The sequence below is a fragment of the Dermochelys coriacea genome, chromosome 1 (genome assembly GCF_009764565.3).
Source record: "Dermochelys coriacea isolate rDerCor1 chromosome 1, rDerCor1.pri.v4, whole genome shotgun sequence".
Classification (NCBI taxonomy): Eukaryota; Metazoa; Chordata; order Testudines; family Dermochelyidae; genus Dermochelys; species Dermochelys coriacea.
Window position 1 is genome coordinate 311,868,734 of NC_050068.2, and position 16,905 is coordinate 311,885,638.

Here is a 16,905-nt window from a genome sequence, read left to right on the forward strand (position 1 = left end):
CCCTAAAAACTAGAGAATAAAAAGGCTGGGATGTCTCCCAACTAATAAAAACAAAGACAAAAATAGAAAAAGTAAAAATAAGATACTGAAGATTAGTGTTTCTTTATTCATTGTCAGCAGTTTACAATAAATCTGATCCAAAATTTTATAAAAATAACTGGAAAGATCCTAGCAACAACCAGCTATTCAACATTCATCCATCAACAAAATTAAAAACAAATTTGAACATATTATGACCAGATATTGTTCTTGCAAACGATACAATTTAGTAATCTTGATATTTATGACCTAGGTCATAAATCAAACAGCTTATCTTTGAAAGTTTCATGTTGATAAAGAAGCTACTTAAAACCTCTCAAGAAATAAAAACAGCTAAAGTTTATAAAAGGTCTCTGTTCCCATATATGCTATTTCTCTCACAGGATATTATGCTAGAAAAGTGTCAGACTATTAGGTTTGGGGGAATAAGTGAACATCTTTCTTGTATATTTTCAAATATTAATTTTTTTAGAAATCTAGTGGAGATACTAATGAATCTGAACATTATTTTTGCTCAATTTTCCGCAATTATGTCCTAGAACCTTTCATAAAACAAGTGTTTGACCTTTGTAATCAAGGCAAAGTTCCTTCCATCCCCACAGAAACTTGCACAGCATTTCCCTTCAGAGAGCTGATTCTGTAATGTCACTTGTATGAATAATTCTGTTACGAACTTATCAATCTTTCCCCTCTCCCTGGTAGGTATGTTCTGCAAACTGGGTGAGGTTGTTTTTCTGAGGCTCCTGTTTGCTTGCATTAACATTTTAGTCCTGTTACACTCACCACCAACTGTCCCCCTCAAAGGTGGGAAAAAACACCTTTGAAAATCAGTTTCTGATATCAGTCTAGCATCCCCAATTACCCCTATAATTATGTGCTAGTTTTAATTTTTGGTTCTTAAAAGTTCTAGGCCAAGGAGAAAGGGCATTGGAATTGAAAACTGAATTGAAATTGTTATCTTACAGTATTTCTGTGGCTAATTGTGATCATTTCATTTTTTTCACTGTAATTGCCATGGCAGTGCTATGGACTTCTCTGAACAGTGGTGGGGAAAGGAAATGAGTCCCAGTGATAAAAGCATTATGAAACAGAGGGCCAGGGAACAAATCGAGTAAGGAAGACCTACTTCTGGACACAGACAGTGACATTACTGGGGCTCTGAATGTACTGGGTCAAGGAACCCAAAAAGAAGATTTAGGCAAGAGGACAGGGAATTGATGCAAGACCGTTGAGGCCTGAGAGGGAAATTGATTCTGTTGAGTATATAAGAAGTTGAGAAAACCTGAGTGCCTAAGTGGAAAGTAATCACAGGGAAGGGTACTGGAATGAGTGAGTGAACCCCGAGGTTGGTAGGTACATGAAAAGATGTGGGGGAATAGAAGAGCCTGGGGATGGCAGGCAGAGGTATTGAGGTGAGGGGGCCCAGAGTGAGGGGAGGTTTGGGGGAGGAGGGTAGAGGGAAATTGAGGCAGACCCACAGAAGTGGATTAGAGGGAATTGGAGAGGAGATTGTAGCTAGGATGGTGGGCTGGCAGCTGTGTTGCCAGCTCTTGAGGTATTTTGGTGAGTCCAGCAACTTTGCAGCATGGGTACTGATCTATTGCAATCTCTGGGAACTCTAACATTTTTGCCTGAGTTGTAAATGATGCTGCAGTTCTGGCTGGAACCACCAGAGGCAGGCACCGGCAGGTTGAGCTGCAGTTCTAGCTGTCGTCAGCAGAGGCCGCCCCTCCACTTACTGTGGAATCTGCTCCCTCAGTTGCGCTGCTGCTGCCTATGCAGTGCGTGGAAGCCCCAGGGGAAGGCAGCTCAGGGAACCAGTGCCGGATTAAGGTATAAGATAACTAAGATACAGTTTAGGGCCTCGCAATATGAGGGACCTCTAAAAAAGAAAAAACTGACTCCATTTCAAATTTTATTAAAATCGGTTGATGAATAAAGGAGATACGGGGGGAAAAAGAAGATGCTCTCTAAATATAGACATTGTCATTCAAATATGACAGATATACACATCTGGCTACACAAATACCCTTACCCTTCACTAATTGTTCATTATTGACAGGCAGGAGGCTGGGGCTGAGAAAAAAAAATGAAAATTGCACTTGTAAAATTAGTTTTTCTATGAGTAAGTCTGCTATCAGTCTCCTAAGGCAGTGTTTTGTTGGCGAGCTGCTACTGGTAAAATTCTGACTGTACCGTCATACCTTAGTTAAATAAATAGATAATCTCACTGCCGATAAAATCGGGAAGAATGTGAGGGCAAAGATGACAGTGTCGTGAAGCAATCCTGCCAAGCTTGTGCTCGTATGTTAGCGTGTTCTTTCTTTTGATCAGTACATATGTACAATTTTGTATTTTAGTGTGCACACCACTTTCTGCTTCATGACTTATCCATGCTTCACGTGATTGAGTTTGCAGGTGATCGTTTTATGGACTTGGGTCGAGTGGATCTTGAGGATAAATTTGTGTTGGCTTCCCTCCGTCAGTTTCGGGAACTTCACAGTAAATATCCGAGAGTGCTGACAAAAGGATAAATAGAGGGTTTTGAGAGAAATGAAGGAAGAGAGAGATATAGATATAGATGTATATAAAAATATTCTGAGTACTTGGTGAGCAAGTTATTTCAAACTATGTGCATATATGATTTATAGGCTATTAAAGCCTATAATAATTATATTTGCTAGAATATAGGCTAGTTTTTCTCATTTTCTCAATGCATGTCTAGAGATTACCAGTCTTTTTTCTAGTACGTTCTTTTTCGTGCATATAGCTTGTCACTCTGTATGTCCGAGGTGTTTACTTAAGATTAATTCGTGGTCCTGGGGAGACAGAGTATAGAAAAGCGAATGTGAAGAGAGGTGTGTGCCTAGAAAAAAGACTGAGATTTTCTGCTCGCCAGGTTTGGAGTGCACTAGAGAGTCTACTACCTATAATAAAATATTATGTAAAAATTCTTGTATAGACTGGAGTGTGGTGTCCAGTTTTGGGTGCCACATTTCAGGAAGGATGTGGACAAATTGGAGAAATCACTTTTGTCCCTCTTCTCTGGGCTAAAGGTCTAGAAAACATGACCTATGAGGGAAGATTGAAAACCTTGGATTTGTTTAATCTGGAAAAGAGAAGACTTGGTGCAGGGGAGGGGGCGGGGACGATGACATGAGTTTTCATTTATGTAAAAACTTGTTACAAGGAGGAGGGAGAAGAATGTTTTTTCTTAACCTCTAAGGATAGGAAAAGAAGCAATGGATTTAAATTGCAGCAAGGGAGGTTTAAATTGGACATTAGGAAAAAATTCCTAACTTTCAGGGTGGTTAAGCACTGGAATAAATTGCCAAGGAAGGTTGTGGAATCTGCATCATTGGAGATTAAGAACAGGTTAGACAACCACCTGTCGGGAATGGTCTAGCTAATGTTTAGTCCTCCCATGAGGCGGGACTGGACTAAATGACCTCTCAAGGTCATTCTATATGATTCTATAAATCACATATCCTGTGCATAATAGATTGTATTTTTAAGTATGGCAAAAGAAAAATCCCAACAATTCATTGTTTTGTAGCAAAAATTAAATCAGAATAAACATTTGTAAATATATTTTATATATAGTCTGGATAAACTTTGTGTTTCCCTAACAAAATCAAACATTTTTTCATTTATTCATATGAAAAGAAGAATAATTTTCCTTATTCATGGTGTAAAAAAATTATATATCCTCTCGTTTTCCTGTGAGTACATAGACAAAATAGCACTAACTTTCACAGAAATATCCTGGTAAAATAACACAGGTTTTCAGCACATATATATATATATATATATATATATATATATATATATATATATATATATATATATATATATATATATATATATATATATATATACACACACACACACTTTTTGTTGTATAGATACATAAATCTCAATGTTTATAATATAAAATTTTTTTTTACTCGTTTCAATAAAAACTTTGCTACTAATTTTAGTACCAATCTTAGGTAATTCAGCATAACCTTCTATAAAAATAAATCAATTTATTGGAAAAATACAACCTGCACACAATTTTCTGATGGCTTGCTTATTACCTGGGTGTAATTCATATCAATATAACTATTAGTTGAGCTTTAAGCTTATGGGTTATCCGCATCCTATATCCTTTATTGCCTCTTGTTGCCATCTTATATCCTCTAAGAGTCTCATTGTGTATTCAGACAATGAATTCCACAATTTAAATGCCCCAACAGAGAAGAAAAATTTCCTGAACTCTTCTAGTAAATTGTATTATTTACTGTATTTATTTTTTAATATTTGTGTATATTGTATTGTTTACTTACTTATATTCAATTAGTTCAAAGAATTTGTCTAAAATTGATTTGTCATCATTACAGAGAAGGCTGCTGAAAATGAAGATTATTCTATTTTTGCAATTTAGCCTTTGTATATATGCAAATATAAAGCTTTCATGTTTTATATATTCAATGTCCTTTCTGTGAAAGTAATAAATTCCTTTTTTTTAAATGGTATGGGGCTTCTTATACTTAAAATCATAGAATATTAGGGTTAGAAGAGACCTCAGACGATCCTCTAGTCCAGTCCCCTGCTCAAAGCAGGACCATAGTTTAGGGCCTCAGCATGTCATAATCTGGCCCTGGTTGGAACAGAGGGGTGAGAGAAGGAAGCGATCCTAGGTGTGTGTGCTTCCCATCTTTACATCCTGTGGGGAGCCAGTTCCTTTACTGCAACTGAGCTTCAGCATGGAATGGGCCAGGCAGTGGCCATAATGGGGAGTGGAGAGGGATCTGGGCAGGGATAGTGATTCGAGAGGAGGAACTGAGCAGTGTGTGCCAGGCATTGAGGGGAAAGAAGGTGCTGGGACAAGGCCAACATCTGGTGATGAGGGAGGCGCAAGGCTGGGGTTGTGTCCAATGGAAGTGGAGAGCATGAGACAGAATAATGCCCATTAGATGGAGGGGCCTATAGGGAGCAGGGCATGGATGAAGAACCACAGAACAGTGCATGGAGAGGGGATCAGGGAAAGGTGTTGAAGTGTCCCACCTATCAACTAGGAGTAAAAGAGAGTAGGTCCTCCCAAATGTGAAGTGTGTGTGCACATCTCCCCCCTCCCCCATCCCCATGAGTTCAGAAAACAGACCAAAAAGGCAATGGGAGTGTAGCTCAAAAATTATGAGTCTTGTAATCTCATGATTTTTTGTTTGTTTTTGTTCTGTCATGATTTTTCATCTCGGGCAGTCAGTACTGGACTAGGTAGAAGTGGGTGGATGGAATAGAGGGGAAGAAAGGAGGAATTTGAGAAGGAGAGACAGGGTGACCAGAAGTGCCCCCCCCACCCCCTCTTCCTGATTCCTATCCTATATAATGAGGAATTTTGTGGATGAACAGCTAGGACTTGGGCCATCAGAATGTAGTGTTTTGGTCTTGGGTTTATGGGACAGAGAAATATGGGATTTAGGGAGAGAATGTAATTGATGAAACTGGGACACAGAATAGACTAATAGTCACTGGGGCACAGTGGCTCTCAACCTTTCCAGACTACTGTATACCTTGCAGGAGTTTTGCATACCCCCAAGTGTCATCTCACTTAAAAACTACTTGTTTACAAAATCGGACATAAAAATACAAAAGTGTCACAGCACACTTACTGAGAAATTGTTTGCTTTCTCATTTTTACCATATAATTATAAAATCAATTAGAATATAAATATTGTACTTACATTTGAGCGTATAGTATATAGAGCAGCATAAGCAAGTCATTTTATGAAATTTTAGTTCTGGCTTCACTAGTGCTTTTTATGTAGCTTGTTAAACTAGGCAAATATCTAGATGAGTTGATGTGCCCCCTGAAAGACTTCTGTGTACCCCTAGAGGTATGTGTACCCCTGGTAGAGAACCACTGGACTAAAGACTGAGAACTGAACTACTTGAGGGGGAGGCACACAATGGATGAATTTTAAAGAAGGATTGCGTGGAGGTTCAATCTCAACTGTCTCGGGCCTCTTTGCTCTGCTGAACTAGGGTATGGGTGGGGGTGACGGAGAGTGGGTGAATCCTGGGTTCAGCCCCAGAGGCAGGAGCGGGAGAACTACTCAGGAGACCCCAGACCTGAATGGGGGGAGCAACTGTGGGCATGTGGAAAAAGTTGTGAATAGAGCCCTGCAGGGATAGAAATTTATACCCGTGTATGCGGATATCCTTGGATAGAAATCGGTATCCACAGAACCGCAGGGCTTTCCCAGGAACCACAGCGGTGAAAGGAGCAGAATGTGGGGCTGCCACTCCCAGGAGCCAGCAGCCTGTGCCGGCAGTGCCTCCAGCACGGCCCACTGAGACAGGCTCCAGGCTCACTGGCAGCTGTCCCTGGTCACGCTCTTGTGTTCAAGCGACGCACGTGCCCCCAGACAGGAGATGCAGACAGTTGCATAGAAGGGCAGGGGCAGGGATGGGGCTAGAGGTGGTACAGCCGCTCCAGAGGATTTGCTGGCTTGGGGCGCTGGCTCCATGTTCTGCTCCTTTCACTGCTGTGGTTCCTGGGAGAGCCCTGCAGTTCAACAGATACCAATTTATATCCATATCTGTGGATATAAATTGGTATCTGCACAGGGCTCTAGTTGTAAACTGCCCAGGAGAGCTCAAGCTGGCATTGCCAGCCCTCCTTCTCTGACTACTTAACTACTGCTGCAACAACTTCTCGTTCCCATGGAGTAGTAGTGCTGTGAGTCATGCTTCCTTTTCACTGTTTAATAATAAAGACCTCATCTTTGCTTTAGTATACGTTATTCAAAACTCAGCGGACAAATTAATAATCACTACATTAATTACTGACCCATCTCTGTAGGCCAGTATCCCTTCCTGTCTCACTTTCCGTCTCCCAAATAAAGCTGAGCGAATAACACATTTTTTGGATTGGTGGCCAAACTTGGGTGGGAGGAGCAGGAGAAGAGATGGGGAATGGATAGGTTCCTTTTGAACCGAAACTGATGGGTGGGGTTTTTTTTGGGTATTGTGTTCCCCCCCCCCAAAAGAAAATGCAACAAATTTTTGTTCAAGTTGAAATGAAATGTTTTGAATGTCCAAATTAACACTTCTAAATGAAATGAAATTTTGAAATGGTTCTGCAGATTTCTTTTTTTTAAACAAACTTTTGGCACTTCTGAAATTTTTATTTTATTAACTGAATCAGCATCTCATTGGGTTTGTATAATCTAGGAGCAGTTTCATGAGCCATGGCAAAAGTGGGTATGCATTGTCATCCAAAATAAGTGTGGGTTGAGGCACCATTAATGTCAATTTTGTTTAATGGGAATAGTTTCCCTTTGTCCCCTCTGAAAAGTCCAGTTTTTGAAAATTCTGGCATCATGCACTTTTTCTGGTCACAATACATGTCCATGATGATGCACTAAGATCTGCATTGCCACTGAGTAATACTGCTTTCTGTTAATGTACTCCTGGCCTTTTTTTCAGGAGCTTTGTATGCTCAGTTGTTTTTGAGATTCAGGCCCTAAATATGTTTGCATTTGATTATTAGAGAAGAGTATCATGATTAAATTTAAAAATATGGTGCATAAAGTGTGTGTCTGGGAAAATTACTCTTGTTTCTCTCAGAAGTAACACAATATTTCTTATCTTGTTACCTAACTGGAAAAATGTCATAGAAAGAAGTAGGGCTTCATCCACCTACAGAAAATTGACAGCAGGGTTCTTCAAAGGGCCAGGAATTATTTCAAAGAACGTAGTGTTCTCTGATGTATTGCCTGGTGGAAATGTAGTCATGTGAAATATTATTTTCAGTGTATACAGAGCTAGTCATAAAAGGAATCTATACTGCAAAAGGTGAGATGATAGACCATTAAGAAGTACATCTGGCACATCATTTGCATCGAGCAGGAGAGTGTATCTTCCACCGCAGCTAATTTGGCTAGTACTAAAAGAAGGCATCTCTTGCTAGATACCCTTTATACCTATCCACATAGATGATTTGAAGGAAATTTCCATTGTTACTTTAATGGAATTCCTTTTTCCCATTTCCTTGACAGTGAAGTTCAGTATTTCCTGAGTGCTATTCCCACTGTGCTAGATGAACAGTTACTGATAATTACTGCCTTTATATTGTGACTTTGGGAATTGGCATTAAATATTATAGGTGTGCCTAGGACCTCTGTAGAAGCACCTTATTCCTCCCTACTTGTCAGTGCACAGTATAATGTTGTCAGAAATTGCTGGTGTATGTTGCCCTGTGAGCAGCACACTAGAAATCTGTGTAATCTCTGCATTGTCCAAGGATTTAGTTTCTCCCTGTGGAGTTTGGTTCCCATCTCTGTTTCTACAAGATTTACTGTTTTTCTTCTGAAAACAGTTTTTTTGTTTAAACCTGTCTGGTTGCAAAGATAACCTCCTGAGTAGAAATAAATGTGATGGTTGCATGGAGGCAGACATTGAAAGAACAGCATAAGACAAAACTACCCTTTCCCCTCCTGCAACTTTCCATTACCTGTCAAATCTTTCCACAATAAACACTTATCAAAAACCAACCAGTGCATTGAGTCCCTAATCCACCTACAGCTTTCCACATTCTTAAGCATGCCTCCAACTGCATTCCTGCTCCCTTGCTAAAACTTTCCTGTGCACAAAAGGGAAAGATTTTCCCCTTAAACCTGTTATTCAGTCTGATATCTGGAATTTTAAGGAAGAGTTTTACGCCCAGATAAAGTATGGAAATAGGACAAGAGGGATTCCTGTTTTTGAAGAATTTGATTTAACAGATCAGTGTAAGGACACTAAAAGGAATGGTGAATTTAAAACATACTGATTACCCTAACTTGCTAATTAAAACATTAACTAGTGTTTGTACTGGACAGCCCTCTCAGAATATGAAACACTTCTTATATGCTAAGAATTATTACTCCACAGAAACAGGAATGAATGAAACTATAAATTTCTGTGAGGAATATGATCTGCCTCTGAGATTTATCTGAACAACATCTGCTTAATGTGATTTAAATATCCTCTTTAGCAATGCATCCACCTAGCAAAGACTCTTCTTCCTTATTCTGCTCCTGGGGGAATTCTGCACCTGTGCATAATTAATGAGCCAAGCGTACTTTTAATTTTTGCACAGAAATAAGCTGTTGCTGAAAAGTTGCTGCAGTTCCACCTTTTGCCCACCAGAGGACACTGTGGCAATAGAACACAGCAGCTGTTCCCAGCCAGCTAGGGAAGAGAGAGTCTGCAGAACCTTTCAGCGCCTGTAGGGCCAGGTTGGGAGACAGGCTATGGGGAGACAGTGTCAGGCTGCTGGAAAGTCAGATGGGCTCATAAGGGCTAATGGGGGAGGACAGACCGGGGCAGGAGCTGAATGGGAGTGGAGGCACAGGGCCACATGGGATGGGGGTGGGGGTTCAGAGCCACTTTGGGGTGGGGAGAGTGGGTGTCTGAGTGGGGGTGGAGGGACACGTATGACTGAATGGGAGAGGCTAGGGGTCAGCCAGGGTCTGCATGGGGGAAGCTCCCTAACAGTCCCTCCCCCCCCCCCACCTGTTCTATACTTTTCCCAACCATACCCAGCAACCCTCCAAGTTCACAGCTAAGCTCCTTCCCAGCAATTATTTCCCTTTCACTCCTCTGTCACCCGGATTCTCCCCAGCCTTTGCACCGCTTCTGGAGAGTGCGGGAAATATGGTTCTCTATTGTAGTTTAAATGAATCATTACTCAGAGTTCTATATTAATATGCCTATTAAGAAATCTATTTTTCAAAAAACATTTTCTGAATCTTTTTTGTTGTCTGCATTGTATGCTGACGGGTATTTTGAAATAAATGACCAAAAATAATTGAAACTGGTGTGATTATATTGTTATTTTTACAAATAAAATATGCAGAATTTTAAAATCTTGTGCTCAGAATTTTTAAATTTTTATTGCAGGATTTTTAATTTTTTGATGCAGAATTCCCCCAGGAGTAGTATTCATTTTGGGCATACTTCAGGGCATTTTCCAGTTCTTCAGCTGTGCTGGTCAACTTGGGATAAAATTGCCTATAAAATGTGGCCATTCTAATCATGAAGGATCAAAGAAGACTGCAGTAATAATTTAAAGTCTAATCTACATTTAATATCACCTAGTGCAGTGGTTCTCGACCACAGGTCTGGGGCCCCGTAGGGGGCCTTGAGCAGGTTTCAGTGGGGCCTGTCAGCAGGGCCAGCATTAGACTCTCTGGGGCCCAGGGCAGAAAGCTGAAGCCCCACCTCATGGGGCTGAAGCCCAGGTCCCTGAGTCCCGCCACCTGATGCTGAAGCCTGAGCAATGTAGCTTTGTGGGGTCCCCTGTGGCATGGGGACACAGGCAGTTGCCCTGCTTGCTAACCCCCTAGCTTTTATATGCAGAAAACCAGTTATTGTGGCACAGGTGGGACATGGAGTTTTTATAGCATTTTGGGGGGCCTCAGGAAAAAAAAAAGATTGAGAACCCCTGATCTAGACAGTTTGATTTTTATAATGAGTTGTATCTTGTGCTGTTCAGTCATGGCTTCCCTCCTTTACCAGTAAAATACCCAATACATATGTTTCCCCTATATCAGCGATCCCCAAATTGTGGGACGGATCCCCTAGGGGAGCACGGGGGAATGTTTGCAGGGTGGGGGTGCTCGGCAGGAGTGCCACCCAGCCCTGCACTGTCACCAGGTCTGCTCCAGCCCCAGCTCAGACCCCAGCCGCAGCCTTGGCTCCAACCCAAGGCCCCGCTCCCAAGCGTGGCCCCAGCTTCCGACCAGAACTCCAGCCCCACTCCCAGCTGCAGCTACGGAGGTGGGGAGGGAGAGAGACACGAACAGGTTCCATGACAGGTAAGGGAAGGCATGACCGAAAAAAATTGGGGATCACTGCCCTATACACTGAATACTGTGATGCAAAAATGAGTTATGTGCTCCATATACTGGGCATGCACAAGAATACATTTCTATGACCAAGTCGAATGTATGTCTTGGGTCACCATCTAAGCATGTATCTTTAACCCATGTCTTTCCTCCCCTTTCCTCTTCCTGGTGTATGTTATATCATCATTTCTCTGTCACATCCGTCATTTGGATTGTGAGCTGTTTGGGACAGAGGCCTGTGTTTTCTACAGAGTACCTATCACAGTTGTGGGCTCTGTAAAATGATAAATAAGCATAAGAAGGATGGTACTAGTATGAAAAATAGTTACCTAATCATTTTTATTTGGATAGGTAAAGGGGTACAGGTGGCAGTTCATACACTACCCATTTTTCTAGTTAATCAGTTTTGTCTGTTTTCTTTCCCTATTAGTGATAACGTCATTGTCTCTAGTTATAGATTAAATGGTTTCCAAATCCTATCAAATACATTCATAACATTTTGCATCCTGTATGCATTCTCTAATGGACTGCCAACAGGTTTATTGAGAAAACTGATTCATACTCAGTTGGAGATAACTTGTCTTTCCAGTGTTTCAGGATGATTCTGCTGATAAGACTAATGCTCTTATATCTGAAGAAATATCGCATAGATCAGGTATACGGTATCACTGGACAGGGTGGAACTGATATCTTTGTATCTCAGATTCTCATTTTTACTCCAAGCTACAGAAATGGAATGGATAAGACAGAGTCCGTCTGGGCAAAAATTACATTGAGGAAGAAAACTACTAGAGCCTCCCCTGGGATAGTGCTTGGGGTGTGTTATAGACCGCCTGGATCTAATTTGGATATGGATAGAGCCCTCTTTAATGTTTTTAATGAAGTAAATACTAATGGAAACTGCGTGATCATGGGAGACTTTAACTTCCCAGATACAGACTGGAGGACGAGTGCTAGTAATAATAATAGGGCTCAGATTTTCCTAGATGCGATAGCTGATGGATTCCTTCATCCTTGATGGAGGATTCTCTGCTCCTTGAAGTCTTTAAACCACGATTTGAGGACTTCAATAGCTCAGACATAGGTGAGGTTTTTCGCAGGAGTGGGTGGGTGAGATTCTGTGGCCTGCGTTGTGCAGGAGGTCAGACTAGATGATCAGAATGGTCCCTTCTGACCTTAGTATCTATGTGTCTATATATCTATGAACCGACTAGAGGGGATGACATTTTAAATTTGGTTTTGGTGAGTAGTGAGGACCTCATAGAAGAAATAGTTGTAGGGGACAATCTTGGTTCAAGTGATCATGAGCTAATTCAGTTCAAACTGAACAGAAGGATTAACAAAAATAAATCTGCAACTAGGGTTTTTGATTTCAAAAGGCCTGACTTTCAAAAATGAAGGAAATTAGTTAGGGAAGTGGATTGGACTGAAGAACTTATGGATCTAAACCAGAGGAGGCCTGGGTTTACTTTAAATCAAACCTGCAGAAGCTATCGGAAGCCTGCATCCCAAGAAAGGGGAAAAAATTCATAGGCAGGACTTGTAGACCAAGCTGGATGATCAAGCATCTCAGAGAGGTGATTAAGAAAAAGCAGAAAGCATACAGGGAGTGGAAGATGGGAGGGATCAGCAAGGAAAGCTACCTTATTGAGGTTAGAATATGTAGGGATAAAGTGAGACAGGCTAAAAGTCAAGTAGAGTTGGACCTTGCAAAGGGAATTACAACCAGTAGTAAAAGGTTCTATAGCCATATAAATAAGAAAACAAAGAAAGAAGAAGTGGGACTGCTAAACACTGAGGATGGAGTGGAGGTGAAAGATAATCTAGGCATGGCCCAATATTTAAACAAATACTTTGCCTCAGTCTTTAATAAGGCTAAAGAGGATCTTAGGGATAATGGTAGCATGACAAATGGGAATGAAGATATGGAGGTAGATATTACCATATTTGAGGAAGAAGCGAAACTCGAACAGCTTAATGGGACTAAATCGGGGGGCCCAGATAATCTTCATCCAAGAATATTACAGGAATTGGCACATGAAATTGCAGGCCCATTAGCAAGAATTTTTAATGAATCTGTAAACTTAGGGGTTGTACCGTATGATTGGAGAATTACTAACAGAGTTCCTATTTTTAAGAAAGGGGAAAAAAGTGATCCGGGTAACTGCAGGCCTGTTAGTTTGACATCTGTAGTATGCAAGGTCTTGGAAAAATTTTTGAAGGAGAAAGTAGTTAAGGATATTGAGGTCAATGGTAAATGGGACAAAATACAATATGGTTTTCCAAAAGGTAGATCATGCAAAACCAACCTGATCTCCTTCTTTGAGAAAGTAACAGATTTTTTAGACAAAGGAAACACAGTGGATCTAATTTACCTAGATTTCAGTAAGGCATTTGATACTGTGCCACATGGGGAATTATTAGTTGAATTGGAAAAGATGGGGATCAATATGAACATCAAAAGGTGGATAAGGAATTGGTTAACAGGGAGACTACAGCAGGTCCTACTGAAAGGTGAACTGTCAGGCTGGAGGGAGATTACCAGTGGAATTCCTCAGGGATCAGTTTTGGGACCAGTCTTATTTAATCTTTTATTACTGACCTCGGCACAAAAAGTGGGAGTTTGCTAATAAAGTTTGCAGATGATACAAAGCTGGGAGATATTGCCAATTTAGAGAGAGACCGGGAAATCATACAGGAAGATTTGGATGACCTTGTAAACTGGAGTAATAGTAATAGGATGAAATTTAATAGTGAGAAGTGTAAGGTTATGCATTTAGGGATTAATAACAAGAATATTAGTTATAAGCTGGGGACTCATCAATTAGAAGTAACGGAGGAGGAGAAGGACCTTGGAGTACTGGCTGATCATAGGATGACTATGAGCCGCCAATGTGATATGGCCGTGAAAAAAGCTATTGCGGTCTTGGGATGCATCAGGCGAGGTATTTCCAGTAGAGATAAGGAGGCTTTAGTACCGTTATACAAGGCACTGGTGAGACCTCACCTGGAATACTGTGTGCAGTTCTGGTCTCCCATGTTTAAGAAGGATGAATTCAAACTGGAACAGGTACAGAGAAGGGCTATTAGGATGATCCGAGGAATGGAAAACCTGTCTTATGAAAGGAGACTCAAGGAGCTTGGCTTGTTTAACCTAACTAAAAGAAAGTTGAGGGGAGATATGATTGTTCTCTATAAATATATCAGAGGGATAAATACAGGAGAGGAAGAGGAATTATTTAAGCTCAGTACCAATGTGGACACAAGAACAAATGGATATAAACTGGTCATTGGGAAGTTTAGACTTGAAATTAGACAAAGGTTTCTAACCATCAGAGGAGTGAAGTTTTGGAATAGCCTTCCAAGGGAAGCAGTGAGGCAAAAGATCTATCTGGCTTTAAGATTAAACTTGATAAGTTTATGGAGGAGATGGTATGATGGGAAACATGATTTTGGTAATTAATTGATCTTGTATATTCATGGTAAATAGGCCCAATGGCCTGAGATGGGATGTTAGATGGGGTGGGATCTGAGTTACTACAGAAAATTCTTTCCTGGGTATCTGGCTGGTGAATCTTGCCCATATGCTCAGGGTTTAGCTGATCGCCATATTTGGGTCGGGATGGAATTTTCCTCCAGAGCAGATTGGAAGAGGCCCTGGAGGTTTTTCGCCTTCCTCTATAGCATGGGGCACAGGTTACTTGCTGGAGGATTCTCTGCTCCTTGAAGTCTTTAAACCACGATTTGAGGACTTCAATAGCTCTGACATAGGTGAGAGGTTTTTCGCAGGAGTGGGTGGTAAGATTCTGTGGCCTGCGTCGTGCAGGAGGTTGGACTAGATGATCATAATGGTCCCTTCTGACCTTAATATCTATGAATCCTGTAGACCTTTCTGTTTTCAAGAGTAATGAATCATTGTAGTTTTCTAAAGTCTTTTCTTAACACACAGTCTCCCCCTTCCTCCTTTTTCTTCTGATCTATCAGGAAAATAACTTGTTTTTTCTCTCCACTCAAACAGATGTGCACCATATGGTAACTGATTTTTTCAAGGTCCTCGTCACCTAGTATGATATTGGCATTAGTGTGAGGTTTGCAATATTGCGCTATGTATTCATCCCTTTATATGCTTTATAATAAAAATCAACCATTTATTTAAGTCTTTCTGAAACATCCCCCCAAAAATCAGGGAGAGTCATAATTGATGGCATACAAATGGTCATTTAGCTATTCTTAAAGTGTACATTCTTAGTTGAGGATCAAAAGCAGTCTACATTCCTGTGATATATTAATGTGTTGCCAGAGGGAGTAGTAAGATATCAATCCAGGAATTATTTAATTGTGAATTGGGAAGTATTTTTATCTAAAATATGAGCCTAAAGTTTTGGAAATGATATAGAGATCAATATATTAATATGATTTATGGGCTATGGAATAAAAAGTAAGGTTCATGACAGTTGGAAATGACTTAGTTCCAGGGATCTATTTAAGTCTAACTCTTTCATGTGAGTCTGCAGTGCCTTAGCAGCCTCCAACATAGGTGGATTTGGGAAAGAGAATAAACTTGAAAAAAATTAAGAAAATTTAAAAGCCGTAAAAACCTTTTCTGTTCTATATGTTTATAAATCCAAACTGAGCTGTAGTACATATTCCTCCTAGTTCAGATTCAGATCTTATCATTTTGATAACTAAATATGTTTAAGAAATAATCACTTCTCTCTGCCCCTGGTTTGAGAAGAAATACATTTCTTTGGTTTTATTTTTCAGTAGTCATCAGTATTTTAATAGATGGGTGTCTTGTAACATAACATCTACTTCCATATAATATAACATCTACTTCCACGTAGCTACAACTTCCCTATATGTGACCATACATTTTTAGATCCTCACTGTGATACTATGTCTTAGATGTAATTTTAGATAATGAGTATGAACATTTGGGTCTATTCTCATGGATGAAATTCACCACTATATAAACAAAACCAGAATAAATGGATTTTAGGCAGGAAATTAAAATCTCAGTTCTACAAATGCATGAATAATTAATTGTTTTTTGAATAGTTGTCGCTGTAGGTTCTGCACTTCAGGTGCATGTCTGTGTGTCTGATCAGACATTTTTTGTAGCAGTGTCTACATGGTCTGCACCTGCACCTTGCATATCCACGTGCCCTTATCTGAGGGCGTATAAGACTCACCACCACTCCAGTTCCTTCTCAGCCACCTGTGGCCTGAGATGGAGTTCTGTGGTGTCCATTAGTTAACCTTTCAAGTTTAGCTAATCTGCTTTCTATTGTGTTTATTTTATTTCCCCATCACACCTGGTGTGCATTTTTTCCCCTCCCCCTTATTTCTTCCTGCAGTCAGGACGTTCTCCCCCCCTCCCCCACACACACACATCTTATCTGTCCCACCCTTAACCTCTCTCCCTTTGTCTGAGGCCTTCTCTTTTTTTTTACAGTATGTGTTCTAAACCCCAGGTTTCAAGCTTTAGCAGACCTGTAATAGGTCTTTTCTCCACAGCTATGGACCTCTGATTCCCCTCTCCTGACAGATACCAAAACGAATCTTTGCCGGTGCTGTTGCATGTATGACAACACGATTGCCCTCCCTCCCCCAACTAGAAATGGGAGGTTACTTCTTTGGACTCAGAAGTACCACTAGATTCCCGTTAAGATCCCCTCACCTGAGATGTATCTTGAGGAAGAGCTTCCAGGAACTAGTCAATGAATCACTCAGCAACCTCCTTGGCAGGAACACCCTTATGTTCCTCCACCTTTTGCCTTTGTCTCACCTCAATGGGCCTTTTGGAATCCTTGCCGTGTATGGAGATCAGTACTACAGGGCACGCACATGCAAGAGGACCCATCAGGAGGGACAGCTGCTGGTATCCCAAGATCATGCCCTATTCTCCCCTCCTCAAGGGTACTCCTTTGAGGAGCAAGTACTGACAGTAGAGGAAGAGGTGACACCATCTGACAAGTCATCTTCCTCA

The 16,905-nt window shown here is 40.7% G+C and overlaps 1 protein-coding gene across 2 annotated transcripts in view; it reads left to right on the top strand.

Annotated features, from left to right (window-relative positions):
• LOC119845952 (ADP-ribosylation factor-like protein 8B) overlaps nucleotides 1–16,905 on the top strand; it is a 50,807-nt gene that overhangs the window by 14,067 nt on the left and 19,835 nt on the right. The gene's annotated exons all lie outside the window — the stretch shown is intronic.